The 22,719-nt window shown below is 41.5% G+C and overlaps 1 protein-coding gene across 2 annotated transcripts in view; it reads right to left on the reverse strand.

The window, feature by feature from the left end:
* Nucleotides 1-22,719, reverse strand: part of PAX5 (paired box 5) — a 238,193-nt gene that overhangs the window by 107,607 nt on the left and 107,867 nt on the right. The gene's annotated exons all lie outside the window — the stretch shown is intronic.

Here is a 22,719-nt window from a genome sequence, read left to right on the forward strand (position 1 = left end):
AAAATTTGTAAAACATTTTGAGCATAATAACTTTGACACTTTGAGAACTTATGCACTTGGGGGACTGCTGAATTTGTGTTGGCCAACACAAGTTTAAAACACTAGTTTGGGGAAAGTATGAAGATGTGACTCCATAAAATTCCTCTTGCTGTAGTGGAAAAATGGTTGCATGTCTAAACAAGGATTTAGCTCTGGCAGAACAACATTGGTGAAAAATAACATGCTTTACTAGTGCATACAGTTAAGTACTGGCAATGTTGTTCATCGGTGCTTCTCAGGCTTTCCTCTGCCATGACTTCCATTACTATTAGGTTGCCACCTGAAGAGCTTCGTAATATGGAACAGATTGTGAGGCCATAAGAAAATGATGTATTGCATGCCTCAGGACATGAACAATACTTTGTGTAATGTATTAAATCAAAATTGCTTATTGCAGTTATGGTGCATCTCACCAGTTCATAAGGTTCATAAATAAGGTACCATTCCTTGAAATAAGAAGCTGATGGTAAGCCTCCTGTCCAGTACCAAACTAAAACCAGAATCACTGCAAAGAGTAGCAAGCCAGCAGTGTGCATGACTGTAACAAGTATCGGAAAAGGCTGTCCTGTTTGCCTGACCTTTTGCTTAATGGTTTCTGTTACATTAATTAGTAGCTGATACTTATTAATGTCATTGTCTTTGGATATGGATATTGTTTGTTACTGCTTTGATTTGCTTTTACTGCTGCTTTCAGATATGGTTTGTGTCTCCTGCTCTTGGGTTTGTACTGCTATCATATTTTTACTTCATTAATTTTTAAATGACATGTGAGTTGCCTTGAATATAACTTTGTGGCAGAAAGGAACATACAAAAATAAATAACATAACATAACATAACATAGTTTGCAGTGAAATACTTGCACCCTTATCTTATAGAGCTAGCATGAAAACAAGTGCCCTATATTCAATAGGACATACAAATCCATTCCTCCTATACATTGTTACTTGGAAATGAATCTCACTCATTTCCGTGGCACATGCCTTTAAGCAGGTAGGAACTAGGATTTCCCCTCAAGTCTCAACAAGTGTTCGTAATACTGTATAGATTAAGGGCTTGATACAACTAATGAGTCGCACTAACAGAAGCCTGTGCAAGGATTTCTACAAGCGCAGCAGGGCTTTCCCCCTCCCTCCTCTCCCTGTGCCCCCTACCTTGAAATTGGCTCAGAACCCCCAGAGCAACACACAGGGGGGGGGAGAGGCTAATATTCTCAAGGACTGCCTGTCCCCCTATGAACCAAACCAAATCCTGTGATCATCTGAGGTCCTTTTTTGTGAGCCTCCTCTGAAAGAGGTCTGGAGGATAGCAACATGAGAACGGGTTATTTCTATGGTGACTCGCCACTTGTGGAATGCTGTCCCCAGGTAGGCTCGCCTGGTGCCTTTGTTACACATATTTAGCCACCAAGCAAAAACATTTCTCTTCCCCCAGGCCTTTGGCTAATTAAGCAATCTAAGGCCTTTTAAATTGGGGCAGGGGGAAAATGTTGTTATTCTGTTTTTATATTGTAAAGCACCCTGCGATCCTTGGATGAAGGGTGGTATAGAAATTTAATAAATAAAATATAATATAATAACATTCTGCCAGGCAAGCTGAATTGCTTGTGTGGACAGAACGTTCACCTGTGTGGACAGAACGTTCCCTGCCTATAGTTTTTCAGACACATCCGACAACCAGGGATTTGAGAAACATCCCGGCCTTGATTCACAGATTCACAAAGTCTCTTTAAATAGAAAGGTCTTGCTTGTTGAGAGAGAGAGAGAGAGAGAGAGCAAGAGCATATACCAGGCATCCCCAAACTTCGGCCCTCCAGATGTTTTGGACTACAATTCCCATCATCCCTGACCACTGGTCATCTTAGCTAGGGATCATGGGAGTTGTAGGCCAAAACATCTGGAGGGCCGCAGTTTGGGGGTGCCTGGCTTATACTTTGGGGAAACCAGAACTACACATCAGCAATGCAATCAGTGCTTCTTCTGCAATATACATTATGGTCTGGCTATTGTCTTGACCACCTATTAGGGAATGCCCATAGCTCCATACTAAGTAACAAACTTAACTCCATCTCATGCTCTCAACAATTATGGAACAGTTTTTGAAGGATATTTACTGTAGATATGTGAAAACTTATCCAATGATCTGTCAAAGCACTCATACAACTTTTTTAAAGGGGGAAAATTACAAGATTACCCACTCTCCCACACAACAATGCTTCACATTTCAAAGGCATTTGAATTGCTACAGGTCAAAAACAGGATGCTGTGTAATGCAGCAGTGCTGAGCACCATGACATAATACCCAACAGATTTCTGTGATATGGCAGAGGTCTCATAGGCATCCTCTCTTCGCGTGGCAAAACTAGTGAGACAGGGTTGAGCCTTAGAGAATTGCTAGCCTGGCAAAACACAGTGACACTCTTAAGCAAGCTTCTCTCCAAAGTTGTCAGTAGTTGTCAACCCCAAATGTTCCAGAAATGTCTGCATTAATCCCTGAAGCTTCTTGTGCTTCCTCACATTAATTGCTAAGAGGACTCTTCTGGCTAGTGGGCCCAAGTGTGAAGTGCAACTTTGTGGCCAGAGGATCTAGCCCCCTCACAACTTGACTAGCTTCTGACCTCCCTGGGCAAAAGAAGCTGGTCATTCTTGCTCAAGGTCATAAGGCACAGCAATGTAACTCTGTCTTTGTGGCATAAACAACGTCCACAATATGGACTGTGTTTATCACTTGCCGTACCACTCAAGGAACATACACCATTGTTAAAATAATAGGGGGGAAATCACAATGGGGGAAAATAGAAGAAGAAGAAATCATCACTATTATTCCTGTCACATTTATTTTCAGAGTATGTAAATACAAATACACAAGCAAAAGTCTAAACTTCCTTCCTCAAAGGACCCATAGTGATGTACAATTTAAAACACCAAAAGTTTGCAAAAAATAGTTGCATACTATAAAAATAAATAAAATTTGATTTTATATGTAAATAATCCATTACTCCTAATGTTTCAATCTGAATATGGGGAAGATAAAAGATGACTGAATCTCCACCCCTAGAACTGGAAATCCAAAATGGCTACTCTTTAGATTGCTGATATTTCACCAGGTGCAGCCAACACAATAGTAATAGTAATAGTAATAGTAATAGTAATAGTAATAGTAATAGTAATAAAAACCCACTCTTCACCCTAAGGTCCAAGTGTGGGTTGCAACAATTAAAAAACAATGTTAAAACAGTTTTAATCAACTTACAGTTTACCATGTCTTTGCAAACACAAGGTCTGGAAACTTAATCATTTTTAAAGAAAACTGAAAATCTCAAAATGCTGAAATCTACCGGTACAGACAAAACCACATTCTGTGGCTTATTTCTGCTGCTGTAAACTCACAGCATACACACAACTGTGCACATATTTCCTCGTGCATCACCCTTTTTCCTTCTTCTTGCTACATATCTTATTTGTTCCCTGTGTTTCATTCTTCCACTCTCACCTCTTGATCCTTCTGCCAGATTCTCAGACCCCATTTTGTCAGCAAATTCTTTCCTGAGTTGCAATAATGTTGCCTCTTCTGCACACTCCACTATCAATTAACTTTGTCAAATTCTGTCCTCAACACTACTGTATTTTATTGAACTGCCTCTCTGTCCTTAAAATAATGAGCCCCCTTGTGGCAGTGGACAGTCACATGTGTAAGTTCAGGTAAACTATACAGTGATACCATGTTATTCCTGTATTGCATTGAGAAAAACCCTGCAAAACCTATTGACCAAAGAACAATGTAAGCAGTTAAGAAAAGCCCTGCTGCACCAGGCAAATGGTCCATCTAATCCAATGTCCTATTCTCACAGTGGGCAACCATGCGCCTATGGGAAACCTGCAAGCAAAATAGTGCTCTCTGCACTTGTGAGTCCCAGAAGCTGATATTCAGAGGCACACTGCCTCCAGCAATGCAAGTGGAAGCATTACAGATATTTTTCTAGAAATGAACATGTATACTCTTCAAGCAATGGTTTGTCATACTTTCAGAGCTGTTGTTGTTGTTGTTGCTGCTGCTGCTGTTTACAAATTAAGTGGTGTATAAATTTTATGCAACAAATAAATAAAATATATACTGCCTTCAAGTCTCTGAAAATATACCATTATCCAGCTACACAGAGTCCATTTCAGGCACTATCTCTGCAGGAAAAGGAAGCATAAGCCTACCCAACTTCATTAATTGACCCAGAAGGGGAAGACTACCAAATAACCTAAGCTAGAAATCGCTAATAACACTGTGTTCTTAGGTTTGAGCTATATATCAGTTGCATAATATTGACAAGGTTTCTGATTTATTGTTAGTTCATTTCTAGGCCCAATTCAAAGCCCTCACATTAGTGAGCCCTGAATGACTGGGCCCCAAACAGTGGCGGAGCTTCATGCTCCGGCACCGGGGGGCGGAGCAGGTGGGGTGGGGCTAGTGTCCATCCTGGGGGCAGGGCACACCACCCACACGGGCGGGCATGCCTCCTGGGGGGCGGGGCACACTGTCTGCAGGGGCATGGCACCCAGCATGGGCGGGGGGCAGTAGCAATGGCACCCTACGGGGATCGCACTGTCAGAGGCAGTGTGCTCCCACTGCACTCCTCTTCCTCCACCAGTGGCCCCAAATCTCCTTCCCTTCAGACGCTCTCAGGTTCCACAACCCCCAGAAGCTCAGAGCAGCTGCCAGGAAGAGGGCATTCTCTGTGGCAGCCCCTAAGCTGTGGTATTCCCTCCCCGCAGAGGGTCATCTGGAACCATCACAGCGCTGGTCAGCAATGTTTTGCTGCTTGAGGCAAAACAGAAAATGCTGTCTCCCACCACCTTCAAAACCACCACCCACCACCACTGCTCAAGCCACCACCACTGCCAATGCCAAAACTACACCCACCCAACGCAGCAGTCTCCCTCCCCCTTCCATCATTGGGAGAAAAAAGGCTAAAGAGTGAGTGATAGAGGAGGAGGAACAGGTGATAAACAGCATGGCACACAGCATGGCATGGATCTGCTCCCCTTCCAACTGTTCCCCATCTGCCATCTGAGGCAACTGCCTCACTGAGCCCCATGGGCAGGTCAGCACTGCACTTTCTTTATGTAGTTTCCATCGTAGTGTATTCAGAAGATACAACTCTTTATCCTGGCCTTTGACACCATATAGATAGATAGATAGATAGATAGATAGATAGATATGGTTGTAGTTTGTTTTAAACTGATTTAAATATTGCATTTTAAATTGCTGTAACCTGCCCTGGGACTTTACAGTGAAGGATGGGTAAGAAATTGAATTATTAATAATATTTCTCAGCAAGAAAAGTAATGCTTCCTACTCCGTCCTTTAGTCACAGTCACACTCAATGAAGCTTGAACTGAAATCTTTCTCTACACTTCTTAAGTCTTCGGCTCTATTCAACCTTATTTCTTCCTCAGCTACCCTGCATGCATACCTTGATCATCCCTAGCTATTATTGCATTCACCATCCAACTGATTTTGCCAAAAGGCTGACATTTTCTTCTTCTTTTCTTCCAGTTCCCCCCCCCCCTTCAAATTACTGAAGATTATATGATGGAACTAATCATTGCATTTTATCTGTAAATGTACACCATCTTTCTGCTGGGACTAAAGCAACAACACTTGTAATTGGTTACCTGAACAAATCAGGGCTGATAGAAAAAAGTCCATCTATTCTTCCCTTACTGATTCCTTCTTAAGTAACTCTCCAAAGATATTTTTCCCCCCCTCAGGCTTTACTTACTTACTTTCTCCTCCAATGTGAGTATAAACTTATACTCAGAATGGTTTTGTTTGCGAGGAGTAATAAACCTTAAGTTTCTTTATTATTTCAACCAGCAGTCTTAACAGACTATTTTTGCATTCCACTACAATATATATACCAATCTCCAATGCTTTCCATTACTGGCTGTAGTCAAACAGGTTTTGTGATGTTTTTATAGAATTTCAAAAACCTACAAAGCTTGTTAGGCCAGTGATTACAATGGGACAAATGCAATGTGTACATTACTCACCATTGAGGAAACCACCTTTCTTCATTTTCCAAGGGAGAAGGGGGTGTGATAAATTCATTCTCTCTCTCTCTCTCTCTCTCTCTCTCTCTCTCTCACACACACACACACACACACACACACACACACACACACACGTAAAAGGGGAACTATCTTTGTACAACTTTTGCTTTCAGTTGTTTTACTCATGAATTCAACTCAAAACTGCTGATATGCATATACAATGAATTTTTAAAATACATTGTGGACTTAGTAAAGCTAATGCATGAAATATGACATGGTTTTATGTATAGGCATTCTTGTGGCTTTATTCTATACTGTATTGCCTTTTTAAATGAATTATTGTTACATGCCCTGACTTCCTGACGTGATTGTGTGAATAGAACCTTCCTTTGACCAATATCCCACATCTTACCACAAAAGGCAAATAAATGTTCCAAAGGTAATACTGGTTATTTTTGAAACTTATGCAGGCTATAAGCTTTAAGAAAGGGATGCAAAACTAGCTAGAGTCAAATTGATCCCATGCCAGGAGCCTGTGGCTATACATAGATTCAGTTTAGCAACTGTGTTTATCTCTTTTGGGGCTGGTGTCTTGATTTCCAAAAGCTCTTTTTGTTCCAGCTAAACATGAAGTGACATTTCATATAGCCCTGAGCTCCTGTTCTTGCTCCATATTTGTCTAGTCACTTGCTTATGTAGCTGGTCAGTGTTTATCAAGGAACACGCACTTTCAGCTGTCATCAAACTGGTTCTGAACAATTTAATAAGGCTGCACAGAGAGGGACTAAATCATGAATCATAAGAACTGCTGTGCTGGATCAGATCAAAGCCCATTTAGTCCAACATACTGTTTTCAACAGAATCTGGCCTGCCAGATTCACTGGGGAGCTCACAATTCAGCGTGGAAGTGGTTGCCAATCCCTCATTTTACCACAGAGGCATACTGCTTCTGTATGTGGAAGCTATTTATAGCTAAAGCTATTCGTTAACCTATCCTCCATGAATGTGCCCAATTCCCTTTCTTAAATACACCTATGGGCACCTTCACATTCATAGGTGCCAACTCTTAGGGGGTAAGGTCCCATTGGCCCCCCCCCAAAAAAATCTGAAAGGTCTGGGGAGCCCAAAGTTGATGGGCATTGCCATTCAAATGGTATGCATGCACTGTGTATTGTGATTGATTACTGATTGATTGATTCAATATTTTATTGAAGTTGACACCCCTGTTCACATTCATACCAAGCCATTTGGCAGCCACTTCTCTAATACTGTACAACACCCCATACAGCTGCAGCCACATAAGTGGGACCATTTAATGGGACTTACTCCCAAGTATGCATAGGATTTCAGCCTTTCCTTAGTACCGTAATTATGAATGTGCTCAACATAATACACAGCCCAAATAGTGGAACACTTATGGGCATAAGGTCATGGCTTGCCTCATCTAATCCAAGTTGGATTTGACTCACCATTCCTTCCATTTCATATCTATTTCTTGCTTCATCCATCTCTCTCTCCACTTTCTCAATTGTACTATCACTCTAAGCCACTGCCTCCTTCCTTCCTATTCCTTGTGCTTTTAATAAATCCACTTGCATCTGTTTGCTGGCCTGCCAGCAACCAGGATGCTGGGATCAGACCATGAGGGTTGCCATGTCAACCCTCCCAGCACAGATGTTAGGCATGCTAATAGTAGGGCTTTTGTGACATCAGCAGTCATTGCCCCATTGCGCTCTTACCTCTCTCAGATATATTTACCCTTTCCTAAGTGTGTTGGTTGTGAGGCCAACACACTTAGGAAATTATGTTCGTAACATAATTAGATTCCCCTCCCCCGCAAATTTTTAGACAATATATTTCTGTGGGAATCAACCTACCCTACTAGACAAGACTCCTTTCCCCATGCCATAGTTCTAATTATGGACCTTAATCAAATGCAAATCAAAAGCTCTGCTGGTCAATCCAAATATCCTGTTATTGGCCTATATTTCAAAAAGAGGTGAAACAAACCCAAACCATTTTTCTGTCACAATTTAAGCCATAGCTGCCAAGTTTTCCCTTTTCTTGCGAGGAAGCCTATTCAGCATAATGGAAAATCCCTTTTAAAAAGGGATAACTTGGCAGCTATGATTTAAGCAGAAAAACCATGCACATAATTGGATGTTTCATTGAAGTTCATCCACATGAACTGCTGAAGAGGCAAGCCATATCTCCAGTTGAAAGGCGACTGGCCTCTTCAACAATGTGAAATGTTGCCATGGGATTTTTGTTTTTTTTAAAAATCCACCTGTCTGCACTCACATATAGCTTTGTAGATATATGACATGCATCCCCAAACTCAGCTCTCCAGATGTTTTGGGACTACAACTCCCATTATCCCTAGCTAACAGGACCAGTGGTCAGGGATGTTGGGAACTGTAGTCCCAAAACATCTGGAGGGCCGAGTTTGGGGGTGCCTGATATATGAGTAGCCACTGTGTCCTCCTGATCTTGAAATATCTCTTATTTTAGGATTAGGGCATTTCTGTACAATAAGCCAAATTATTCATACTTCTTTTTAGCTTTATGGACAATATTCCTGCAAATCCTTTTCCAAGGTAAATAGCACAATACCCTGTATATAAAAAATGGGGGATAGTTTTATTCCAAGGGACAGATGCTTGCTTGCACATTGGCGGGGCCGTTCTTCTACTGTTTGCTCTTTTCAAACAAATTTACTATGCAGTGCAATATATATGTGGAAACAGAGAAACTATGCTCGCTGGTATTCACTACCATAAAAAGTAACTCAGCTAGGAAATCAATTCTGTGTCTGTGCAACTCTAAGGGCTATACTATTCATTGACATTGACATCACAAACTATATTCAGTAGATGGTTGTGTAGATTAGCAATGAATGCTCTCTCTGGTGTATGAGAACCACATTTTACCAAATGCAGACTATACCTGGAGAGTTGGGGAAATGCAATGTTTTTCTGCAACAGGTGAATAACCTTGTGTAAAACCATGTGGCCTATGTGTTCAATATTGCCACCACCACCAACAACAACAACAAAAACCACCCTGCATTCATTACATTAAAAACTGTGCAGAAAGAGCATTGGTTAACTAAGGGAGACCATCGAGCCAAATGCAAGCTACCAGTCCACTATTGGCTCAATAAGCCTCCTTTTTTTATACCTGCCTGGAAGTAAAACAAAACAAAACAAGGAAGTTGTTACATAGCTGGCAAGCCCGCATGCAATTCAATGGGTCGAAAAGTTGGGCAAGTCTCACCTAGGGCCTTATTCGTACTAATATCCTAATTGCCTAAGTTTTTTTAAAAAGTATATGTTACCTTTTCCACCTGCATGGGCTTTGGTGTGGGCATGAGCAGAATTAGACTGATTCCCCAGTCTATCTGGGTACAGCCATGGTACTCCCGCCATAATTGGGGAATCTGACCTGCTTCATACATGAAAAAGTATGAGTCAGGAGTTTGGTATCCTAAGAAATTACCTGAAAAATGACTGCCTGGGGTTGCACCAAGTATTGTCTCATCAGCATGGAGCACCACTGCCATAGCATGAAGGAGAAAAAAAACAGAAATGTAAGGAGAATATATATTAAATAAAAAAAGAGTGCAGTGAGAACTTAATAAATATATATATATATATATATATATTAAATATTGTATTATGAAAGCACTCTCTTTTCCTATCATTCCTGTGCCCCAATCTACTCAACAAGAAACTGACATACTGTAGCATTGCATGGTGACCTAAAGTAGGAACTGCAGCTATGGTATACAGGCCTAGCTATCTCAAACTGCCCAAGCTTGTGACAGGAATATCATTCAAAGGATGGTAAGTCTGCAAAAATTGTGACCCATAAAACTGAACACAGTCCATTAGCTATGCATTGTGGTTTGCCATTGTGCTTGATAACTCCAGCAGGCAGCAAAAGTAAGAGGTTTATCAAATCCCTGATGGGCCACCGTACTTGGCTGATGGGCTCTATTAAGCTTAGTGGGTCACAATTTGCACCAGCCTAAGGTACACGTTTCACAGCAAAAAGCTGAATGCTCCAAATACATGTACAGGAGGTAGCAATATATGAAGAAATATGTGTGACACTCTTAGGGCTAAGCCCGTGATGGGCAAACTTTTGAGCTTGGTGTGTCAAAATTCACCAAAAAACCGAGCATAACTTGGGTGGTGTGTCACGTCGAGAAAAAAACCATAATTTCACGATATTTATAGTTTAAATAACAAAAATGTATAATTGTAATATATAACTGTATTTAATAAACCAAAAACTAATTATTTAACCAAACCAAACAAAAAAGCCCTTATTTATCATAAAGTGCCCAGAGTTGTTGAGCTTTTGGGGGAGCTGCTGACCAAAGTTTTGGAGGTTTTTTTGGGGGGTGCAAAAGTTGCTTTGCTTTGGGGGGGATGCCCCAAAGCTGCTGCACTTTTTTGGGGGAAAGAGAACAGAAATAAATGACAAATAATACCTTCACTGGAACTAACACGCAGCACCGACATAGCCTGCCAAAGCGCCAAAAAACCCAGCACAGAATGAGTTAAAAAACGAACGCTGTTACACCCAATCATAGTCTGCCAAAGCGCCAGAAAAAACAGCATAGAAAGGGTTAAAAAACCAATCTCTCGCTACCAGCAGCAACAACAACAAAAAAGGATCCGGGTTTTAACAGCGGAGACAAGCTGTAGCGGAGACAAGCTGTAGGAGGAGCGGGAGAACAAATGAGGAAAAAAAAACAACAACAGTGCAAATGGGCCAATGGGGCGGATGCCAGCAGTGAGGGCTCTGCGTGTCACGTCTGACACGTGTGTCATAGGTTCGCCATCAATGGGCTAAGCTATAGCTCATTCAGACATGCTTTGCTTGCAAGAGGATGCAAATCTGATCTCTGTCTCTGGACAAAAGGATTCAGGGAACAGGCAGAGAGCTTCAAGAGCTGCTGCAAAATTCAGAGACAGTACTCCAAATGTACTAGCAGACCATGGCCTGGCTAAGGGTTAAATCTCCTGCATCTACTCATAAGAATTTGCCCTGGGATGGCAGCGTATACATCAAACCAACACAACATGTTAGCTACAAGGCTAAACTCAGTCCTTTAGGTATGCCTTGTGGTCTGCAAGGCACTTGCCAGTTGCTGTATTTTCACAGCCCTGAGCAGGAAGAAAAAAACAGGGGGGGGCATCCTGCAGGGACACCAGACATTGCTGGTGGACTGCATTTGACCCAGGCAGGAGGATCACTATATATGCAAAACTATTTAAATTCACAATGGCTTTCCTCCCACTTCTCTCCCCAAACACCCCCAGCACACACCCTGAAACTGGCTTTGGGAAGTACGAGAACCTGCAGAATGGCACACAGGGGAGAAGCACTATTGTAGTTAGGAGGTGGGAAGTGGACCACCCTGGGCTGTACTTTTGGGGGGCAGAGAGAGAAGAGTTTGCAGCAAATTTACCACCCCTCTCCTGCCTGCCCTCTTGGGGGAGAGCACAAGGCACACACACCCCAGGCAGTGATAACATACACTCTGCCACTGGGAAGCTTCCAGGAAGCTAAAAAACTAGTGCTGACAGAATGATTGCCATAGTCCTACACTGAGGTCATCCCTATGACTTTAGTAAACTACAGTCTCCTCTTGAATGTGTATGTTGGTTTCTCCTCCATCCTGCCAGACTCAATTGAATAAATGTGTAAAAAAGGTAAAGGGACCCCTGACCATTAGGTCCAGTCGTGACCAACTCTGGGGTTGCGGCGCTCATCTCGCATTATTGGCCGAGGGAGCTGGTGTACAGCTACCAGGTCATGTGGCCAGCATGAAAAAGCCACTTCTGGCGAACCAGAGCAGCACACAGAAACGCCATTTACCTTCCCGCTGTACCTATTTATCTACTTGCACTTTGATGTGCTTTCGAACTGCTAGGTTGGCAGGAGCTGGGACCGAGCAACGGGAGCTCACCCTGTCGCGGGAATTTGAACTGCCAACCTTCTGATCAGCAAGCCCTAGGCTCTGTGGTTTAACCCACAGCACTGCCCGCTGTCCCATAAATGTGTATATGTGCCATATAGAGGTATTTGAAAACTGGGGGAATCTGCCCTCCTTTATTCTTTCTAAAATGAATCTTCGTAATTCCCTCTAAAACAGGAGTGATAAGATCTCAGGTTTTTAACCCAGAAAATGTCATTTGCAGGCTGTTATGCCTGACAACTTTGAAATTAAACATTTGAATTAACTGTCAGAAATGTCTAAATAAAAAGCCATCATTTTGATTTTTGAACAATTAGAGAAACTTTTTACTGAAATTATTCTTCAAATGGAATATTCAGTGTGAATGGAACATTCAGTTGATTGACCAGCACTTAATTTTAACATGGAAGAAAGGGGTCATCTAAACCAGCTTTGCTTCCAGCAGCCCTTCAGGGTACTTTTATCCTCATGATATCTCTCAAATAAAAATAAAAAGAAATATGTTGCAATCCAGCTTGGTCGGGGGGTGGGTGTATAAACAGGAGTAAGCTGTGATCACATATAACTATCTGGATGAGGCCCCAGGGCTGTGTGTGTAGTTTTCGCTAAATTATCACAGCACCAATCAGCTGTTGAAGAGGATGAAGTAGGCACTCCTTGACAAACTGTGCATATTTTCTGACAGGGTTGGGTATGAACAGCCCTGGTTGTTCCAGGGTGTTCTGCAACTGTATATGGTGTGTGTGTGTGTGTGTGTGTGTGTGTGTGTGTTTAGATAGATAGATAGATAGATAGATAGATAGATAGATAGATAGACAGATAGATATAATCTGTAAAGTCATTCATACTTCCAAAAAAAGAAGGGGACAGTCTACATCTACATTAGAATTGTTTTAAAGATGTTTAAGGTGTGTTTGTGTTTTTTCAATATTTTTATTTGTTTCATCACTTGTTGTTTGCTGCCATGGGTTACTTTGGCAGGAAGGGCAGGTAACGTAATATAATGTAATAATATAATATGAACCAAAGTGTTCTGGTATATTCTCCTGCACAAGCCCTATTGAGATGAATGAGGAATGTGCAGGTGTAGCTCCTGGGAGATTATGCTCCTAAGTGCTTAGCACAAAACCTTTTCCACAAGTATGGTACAAAACTTGCATTAGATGTGGAACAGAACATAAAAAGATCTAGAAGGAAAATGGCATCTTTACTGTTTATTAGATCACTTTTTCCAGTAACATGTCTACACAAAAGAGATGTTGATTTTGGCCTTGGAGACATGGGTCAAATAATATTGTCAACAACATACAATATAAGCTTTCATTTAAAACACTCTTCTGACCCTGGAGGCCGAGGAGAGTTAAGAGGTTAGATCCCCGACCAACGCATTCTCCATGGCTTATAAATTCACTCCCCTCATCTGCAGCAAGTGAAAATAGATGCTAGATTAGGGGCACTTCACCATTACTGTAGACTTCCAACAGTGAGTGACCTGTTCAAACAGACTGAATATTAAGTAGGCTACCTGCCGTGTAAAACTGGTTGCCCATCTGACCTTGTGACATCACAGTAGAGGTAAATACTGTAAATTATAAGTTTCCCCCCCTTTTCCTCACATAGACTTTAACACTTTTCTATCCAGATCATTCATGAAATCCCTGGATTATACCCACAAAGAATTCATTATTCTTATTTCAATAGCCAATGTATCTGTATCCTCAATTCCAAATCCCCATGCCCTATTTTAAATATAGGCAAAATAATTTGTTTATACACATTCATCATCAGGTAATTATTGCCTACAACAATTTGGAGGCTTTTTGGAAAGGCACCTAAAAACGTACTTTGTGATGCACTACTTATATGGAAAAGCAGTATTTACTGGTTGCAAATGTAGTTGTTTGTTGAGTCACTTCAATGGTTCCCCATTCTCTTTGCCTACTGAAGTTATTCTTTTTAACATTGTAGCAAGAAGGAAAACAGTATTCCAATTGAAACGACCACTATAAAAATAATAGTTTCTATTTTCTCTCGTTTGGCTTATATGTAATATGGTTGGTCTTCATTCCCAAATATGTATCTCTTTGGAAATCTGAGGCCAAATGGTCTCTGTTAGCCATGTTTGGTGTCTTTCATCAATACATAATTCATACTTTGGAACCACAAAATTGTACAAAATTTTTACTGTATTTTTGAGGTGTGTAACTCATTCTGTTTCTGGTCCATGTCACTTTCACATGTGTTCACCTATAACTGTCATCTGCAGCAGCCATTCTATCTGGTTATAAGAGAGTTAGATAGATGAGGCTTCAGGGCCTCTCCACCTGCTCTGCAAAAGTCCAGCTCCAACAGGTTCCTCCCTCAACTGTTATCAGAGGTGGTATAATCAGTGCTATTGTATATAGAAAAAGAGGTGCCAGAACTCACCATCAATGCCTCCCTCATTCTCTTATAATGACAACGGCACCAACCTCAGTTCCGGCAAGTTCCAACTGAAAAGAAAGCCCTGGGTAGAATCCTCTGAATGACAGTTGCTGGGCAGAGTCCTCTGAATGTCAGTGGGGAGAGTGCAATTGCTTGTGCACTTTCTACAGTATAGGCATCTTTAACCATTTCCCTCTCATTCCCAATAGGAGGAAAATCCACTACTCAAGCTCCAGAACTGGAGTACTTTCCTCTCTAGCTTGAAGGCAGGTTGGAGGCCTTCAGATCTATAGCCTTCCCCTAATCTGCTGCTGGCACACTCCATCTTCAGCCCTATTGGTGGCAGAGCTCCAACGTCAGTAAAGACTGTAGAGATTTCCGTGGCAGCATGGAGGAGGCATCCAACACTGGATTTTTCTCTCCAAAGTAAGAACTCTCTCCACATTTGGAGAGGGACAGGGAGGCCTGTTCCATTTCACCACCTGAAATGGGAATGTAACCGCCCAGCAGGAGCACTGCACACACCAGCCCCACTGAAGCCTCGCTTACCAGGGTTATGCGGCTGCAGCTTCTAGGTTCAAGATCTTGCAAGAGCCTCTCAAGATCTCTCTGAAACCCAGAGGATGCTGTAGCCACTTCTCCAGTGGAGGTGCCCCTTGGATTCCGCCACCTGAGGTGGCTGCCTTAGCCTGCCTTATGAATGGACCAGCCCTGGAGAGAGACACTTTCCAAGGGACCCTAGGATTGCAGGTTTAAATAATATCTTAAACATATTTCCCCTCAAATGTACTTCCCCCTCAAAATGTGCATATTGCCTGCCACCTGGATGTCTTGCATGTATGATCACAGACACACAAGACATTTTTCTTGGATTGAAACAAGCTACAGCTTTATTGATTACAGATGCAAGTGTTTTGGCTTAGGCATTGGGTAATTTCACAATCAGTCAGCCCACCTGCTGACTGCCAGTCATGGGGTCAATTTTGAGATAGGATTGTCCTATGACATACATCAAGTAGGAACAACCCCTCAGAACAAAGCACGACTGTGGTGCTGAAAAAGGAGGCAGGCTTTATTTAAGGCCAGGGAGCAGACGCAAGTGAAAACCCGCAATGTGTCTTCACTTGCCCCCCCCCCTCCCCATGATGCTCAACTTTGTCCGCCTGTGATTGGGCAATTCCACAGGCAGACAAATTTTAACTCCCCACAGCCAGCAGGAGAGGTAAGCATATCCATTGGGCTTGCACCATGGACCCCGGCATTCGACAGCCGCTCACGAAGAGGTGAGTGGGTCTACTGGTACCTTTTTGAGCCAATAACTACATTGGATCACTCAGGGAGTGGCAGTGAAGAAGGAAGTTTCTATCTGAATTGATATCAGAATTCACAAAGATAATTTCTTCACATTTCCCTACCAAATATGACTGGATCCAAAATAACACAAAAATTCTTCTGTAGAAAGAATCTCCCTTTTTTGCTGTATAAAAATATTGGTAAATATATTTATTATGATGCTTTTGTACTTCTTGATACACACATATAGTGAAAGTATTTTAAACCCAAGAAATAAACATATTTAGAAATTATCTGTATGTTGCATTGGAACTGTCTACATTTTCATTGTGTCAACAACCATGAGCAATGTTGTGTTGCCCAAACTGAGTGGGGAAAATATAAGGATTATATTAGGAACCAGGTTTTCTACAAAAGCTCTAATGTCAGGCCACAAAGCAGGGGGGGGGGGCGGTTGTAACATTTGACATGGTTCACAGATTTTAATCCAAAGCAGCTCTAATTAATCTCCCCAGTTTTGCAGAAACCCTGTGACATGTACAGCTATATGGGCATTGGTGCTCCTCTGTCTTAAATTTTATAGGAATTGAAATTTGATTACCAAAGCCTCCTCCTTGACTCCCCCGGATCTGAACTGGCAAGAATCTGATGGACCATTTATCAAAAATGAGTCCTCCCCTCACCCCTGTCCTCATCTATCTATCATTTACATCACATTTTCAATTCCACCTTGCACTATCAATGACACTAATTTTTCTTTGGGGTAAATCCTATTTACACAGCCAATTATGGCAGTATTCCAAATCCCCTTTTTTTACATAACATTTGTCAATTGACTTTTTAAAAAACGCAGGAGTTCCATATAACACTTAAAATAATATCCTGTTATTATTGTGTTCTGTCACTCAAAACATTTCTAAATCTCCCCTTTGCAAAAGATTTTTGGAGGAAAAAATTAGCAGCTGTATTTCATTTTCACCCAAATCCAATTAGAATCACGACACTCCCTGGAGATCATTTTTAAAAGAGTGGGAATTATTTAGTGCACCCTGCCATGAACACATTTACTCCGATACTTCAGAATAACTGACCTGTTTTTGACCTAAACCTTATTATTTGCATGCTGAAGCTATATATGCTGCATTTCCTACTAAAATCTGCAAATATATTACAGTCACTAAGAGCCTTTTGTAAAGGGACCCCCAAATCCAATCTAAATGCCTAGAATTTACCTGTTGTTTTTCTTTTATACATATAAATAGCTGCATTTCCATTCTCTCTTTGTTTCTCATTTTCATTTTCTCCTAATATCTGCATGTAAATGTCTGAAAATAGCATCTGTAATTGAGGATTATGAAGTATAGCCAGCTCCTGACAGGCTGCTAAGGAAGATGGATTATCCTCATTTTTCTGTAAATTTTGTCAATTTTGGAATTCATAAGCTATCAACACTGATCAAAATGTGACCGCACAGCTGTGTCAAAAAAGAAAGGAGCAATGACGACGTAGCTCCCTTGTTCACTAAGAAGATTGGTTCTCTAGTCCATCCCCCTGTCCCCCCCCCATCCCCAAGTCCGTTCCTCCGGAGCAGGGGAGAGAGAGAGAGAGAACACAATAATACTGCATGGAGGCCATCACTGGCAGTTTCAAACACAGCCCCCTCCCACCAACAACCCCCCCAAAAAAATATTTAGATAAACAAATTGAACGTACACAAATTCTCTAGTGCACTGATTCAAATCACAAAGTATAATTTATTGCGTGTTCTCCCTTCTTTATTTATCCCTAAGTAGTGAACACGATTTCCATTCAGGAGGTTTGTTATGTTCCACTCCTACCAGACAATCACAGCACACTTGAGGCAATTGTTTAGCCTCTTCCTCTCAATTTTCCCATTACGGGGAGTAAGTACTGTTGGGACTCTTTAATAGCCTGACTGCAGCCCATATCAATAACAGATGAGGTTTAATCGTCCAACACAAAAATTATTTAGGCTCGGTAAGGACATTCAATGTCATTTGCATAATGGCATTTCTATCCTGCGCACCTAACCCATCGTGCATAAACAAGGCCCTGGGACCATAAATAATAATAAATCATGACGTCCACGCTCCTCTTGCTGTAATAGGAGCCACTCTTTGTAGAAATTATTTCGGCGGAAAATGGGCACTGTAATTTTAAAGACATGTGACAGGCCACAGATCCGTAAATCACATGCACACTCTCACTCTCTCATACACAAACCAAAGATTTCCAAAATGAACACTGGAATACATGAAATAGCAGAAAAATTATTGGCACTTGTGGCTGCAGTGTTTGCTATTGACATTTGTTTACTTTTTGAATAAAAGGCCAGAGAATTTATCTCAAACTCAGCTATTTCACACTGTAAGATGAACTGCAATATTTATTGCTTAACTAGGGCTGTGGCCCATTTAAAAGTAAAAGGTAAAGGTAAAGGGACCCCTGACCATTAGGTCTAGTCATGACCTACTCTGGGGTTGCACGCTCATCTCGCATTATTGGCCGAGGGAGCCAGCGTATAGCTTCCAGGTCATGTGGCCAGCATGACAAAGCTGCTTCTGGCAAACCAGAGCAGCACATGGAAACGCCATTTACCTTCCCGCTGTAGCGGTTCCTATTTATCTACTTGCATTTTGACGTGCTTTCGAACTGCTAGGTTGGCAGGAGCTGGGACCAAGCAACGGGAGCTCACCCCATCACAGGGATTCGAACCGCCGACCTTCTGATCAGCAAGCCCTAGGCTCAGTGGTTTAACCACAGCGCCACCTGGGTCCCTGACCATTTAAAAGTACTGGGGTGCAAAAACAGGTAGAAGGAGACAGCAGGAATAGGTCTCTGGAGTCATCAAGGGTGGTGCATCTCCAGGGGCACATAAAAGAAGCAATGGCAGGTAGCTGAGGGTAGGGTGCATGCAGAAGACTGAGCACTGGGGAAATGGCTCAGTCAGAAAACACATGTGAGAACCAGGGAAAGGGTCAAGCCAGTGCAGAGCTTGTCTGAGGCTCAGGGGAGCTTTGTTAGAATAAAGTTATAAACTTGAACAAAAAATCAGCCAATTCCCGGCCAGTCTGCTGAGACCCAGGGCAAGTGGGCCCAGCTGCCTGCCCCCTTTGCACAGGCCTGGAAAGGGTCATTTGAGTAACAACACAACATAGTGGGGAAATTAGGAAGAGTAGGCAGAAAATGAATGAAACAAGCTTTCTGCTCAAAAAGGCTATTAATAAATAAAGTTACCTAAACAGGTGGCAATGTTTTTTTAAGGGGGAAACAGCAAACAGGCAACAGGTGCACATGCCCACATTTCTGAGCATGTACAGAGAGATAAATGAACCTGACAATACTGAAAACATTTTGAACATGTGCAGAACACATTTTGTATTGGATTCCAAAAAAGCATGAGCAGAAGAGCACTAGTGCCTTCTAGTGCTGTTCTACAAATATTTAAACAAGAGTTCACGCAGTATTATAGCAGATAGGTTCTATAGCAGTTCTCATGCATCCATATTTCTGGGAGAGATTGCACAAAGCTCTTGCATAAGTAGAAGAACATCTCTGGTTATACTTTCACTCTTTTCATGCAACATAATGCACCAAAAGTGTGTAAATCAGCCCTTTTATGAGCAGAAGACACTTTCAACATGCAAAAAAGGGTGCCAACAGCAGGGAAGTCTGAGCAAAGTTTTGGACAAACATTAGAATTTTGGGGCATAGCTGCCAAGTTTTCACTTTTCTCGCGAGGAAGCCTATTCAGCATAAGGGAAAATCCCTGTAAAAAAGGGATAACTTGGCAGCTATGTTTTGGGGTAGTAATAGCAGATTTTAAAGGTATACACATTTGAAAAACTGTAGCTAGCTGTTTACCATTGTTGTGGGCTTCATGGTAGAAAACAGGAGAAGGCAACAATTTCTGAGCCTAAGTGGGGAGTGAATATATAGTGCAGTGGTGTTAGATAGAAAAGGTTTATAAGGAAGAGAGAGAAAATCATGCTAAGAGAGAGAGAGGATAAAGATAAAAGGAATGTTGATGGGAAGTATCAGGATGCAGATATAACTACACAAAGAAGAAGAAGAAGAAGAAGAAGAAGAAGAAGAAGAAGAAGAAGAAGAAGAAGAAGAAGAAGAAGAAGAAGAAGAAGAAGAAGAAGAAGAAGAAGAAGAGGAGAAGAAGAAGAAGAAGAAGAAGAAGAAGAAGAAGAAGAAGAAGAAGAAGAAGAAGAAGAAGAAGAAGAAGAAGAAGAAGAAGAAGAGGAGGAGGAGGAGGAGGAGGAGGAGGAGGAGGAGGAGGAGGAGGAGTTTGGATTTGATATCCCACTTCATCACTACCCGAAGGAGTCTCAAAGCGGCTAACAATCTCCTTTCCCCTCCTCCCCCACAACAGACACCCTGTGAGGTGGGTGGGGCTGAGAGACTTCAGAGAAGTGTGACTAGCCCAAGGTCACCCAGCAGCTGCATGTGGAGGAGCGGAGACGCAAACCCGGTTCCCCAGATTACAAGTCTACTGCTCTTACCCACTACACCACATTGGCTCTCACACCACACTGGCTCTCATATGAGAGAAAGAGAGAAAAGGAATAGAAAGAGGAGCAAAATAGACACAACAGTGGGCTTTGTTTTATTTTCTACAAATCTGCACTTGTTTCTAAGTAACATGAAGTACTATGTGTCTTTATGCAATACTATGTGTCTTTATGCAATTAAACTGCAGTAATAAGTGTATGGATGCAATGGCCAACACGTCATTCCACAAAGTGAAGGAAGGAAAGGTGCATCTACTAGAAGAGTATAGTGGAAGACGTAAGCAAGTAGCAAATGACAATGATGGGCTTTCTCTACTGCATCTAGCAAAAAAGTTTAGTCAGGACGATTTGGGGCACCTTATGGTAAAGCCTAGTTGCCTTAGAACAGGACTAAAAGTAGCATTAGATTCATGTTTGTCCTTTTATATCTCAAGTGAAACCTTCTAAGTGCAATGGATGCTGGGGTTTCTCCAGACAATGAACAGAATAGGCCTGGATTGGTTAAGCCTGCTTGCTATAAATACTAGGAGGCTGGGTGAGGCGCCCACCTCAAGCAGCAGAAGCCCAGGGTGCAGCACCCACCTCACCTCCACTGCTACCTCTCCACCTCTGCCATCAGTGGAGAAGAGGCACTGGTTACTGGCACGATCTCATGAGATCTCACTAAAATCTCATGAGATCACATGAAGCACTTGAGATCTCACAACTTCTCACAGGACGCCAGCACCACGGCCAGCACTTCATGGGTACCAACGTGGGTAAGAGAGGGGCGGTGAGAGGGCAGCGGCAGGGGCGTCCCATGTTCCTGTTTCACCTCAAGCAGTGAAACAGGATGCACCACCCTTGCATCATATTGCGAATTTCCACTTCCTCAGAAGCATTTATCTGTTTTTAAAACTCTGGTAGATATAATTGTTAAGAGCTAGGGAAATCAACAACGTATTAAAGCACTCCAAGAAACAGTTAAACCTGAGCTCATACTGGCAGTTCCCCTCTCTTTTCATAGAGAACAGCTAGATTTCATTCTGTCAAGAGCTCTAGCTGTGTGTTGCGAAAGAGAGAAAGAACAGCATTATTCCTTTATTTATTTATTTATTTATTTATTTAGGCAACTTATAACCTGCTTTTCAGCTTAGGTAACATTTTGAAAACAGGTTCTGACACATGTGATTAGAATGCTGCATGAATGACCAAATGATTGGTAACTGAAACCATGGTTGTGCAAATCCATCCATAAACACATACACATTATGAGGGGTTGGAACAATCCTCTACATCTATTGAATCAGAACTAGCACAGATATAGCACTAAGAATAGAATCTGGCCCTTTTAATATGTGTAAAGACTCCAGGTTTGTCTTTTGATGTATTTTTTTTCCTGCGGTTCAACTCCTTTCTCTTAAACATATTTCTGCATGTCTCATTTAATGCCCTTACAGGTGATGGACTATACTGAATTGGCAAAACTAACAGCAGTGGGGGGATGGGACAAAAACACCATGGAAAATGGGATGGGAGGTAAAAAAAAAGACAAATTTATTATGTATTGAAGTAAACTTTTGAAAGCATAATTTAAAAAATTGTGTGTGTGTGTGTGTGCACGCGCGCACACGCGCGCACACACACACACACATACCCCCTACATAACATTTTTATGGGTTTTTGCACATAATTAAAAAACATATTTCGGGTAGAATTTTTACCTCTGAAAGCAGAATCCTGTATCTGAACAAACATAAGTCTTTAGCATTGTTTGTTTATGGCATCTATATGTCACCTTTCATTCAAGAGGTTGTATATTTAAAATGATAATAAAATTAAATCTAACATTCAAATAGCTGAAGTCAAATAAAACTTAACACATTACAAACAAAAGCTACAGCATCACAAGTATACCATAAAAAAGTAAAAGGGCTTGGACAATAAAAAGCCACAATCTCTAAAAACTAGTTGATAAAACAGTAACACAATAAAGCAGGCAGAAAGGTCATAAAAATGAACAACAAGACCAGACAGAGTAAAACTAATAAAGTCAATACGCAATGAGAAGCAAAAACGGTAAAGTTATTCAAAATTGGTGAAAACCTTGACCATGCTGTACAAAAACCCGACATTTATTATGTCAGTTTCTGTGTTCTAAATTCTAATGAAATCCATAGAATGTCATGGTCAGAACCAATGTGATGGCTTCTGCTTATTATTAGACCCTCATGTTAATGATAGTTTCAGAAGAGCCTAAATTATGCCATGTTCAAGTGTCCACAGGTTCTAGAACACAGGAAGGAGAAGGTAGATTGGGATGTGGCAATAACTGACTCTCAGTTATTTAACAATAGCAACAACATAAATTTGGCTTCCTAAATTAAGCTGCTAAAACTAAGGAAGTAT

Source organism: Zootoca vivipara, chromosome 15, assembly GCF_965207765.1.
Source record: "Zootoca vivipara chromosome 15, rZooViv2.hap1.1, whole genome shotgun sequence".
In the NCBI taxonomy this organism is placed as follows: Eukaryota; Metazoa; Chordata; class Lepidosauria; order Squamata; family Lacertidae; genus Zootoca; species Zootoca vivipara.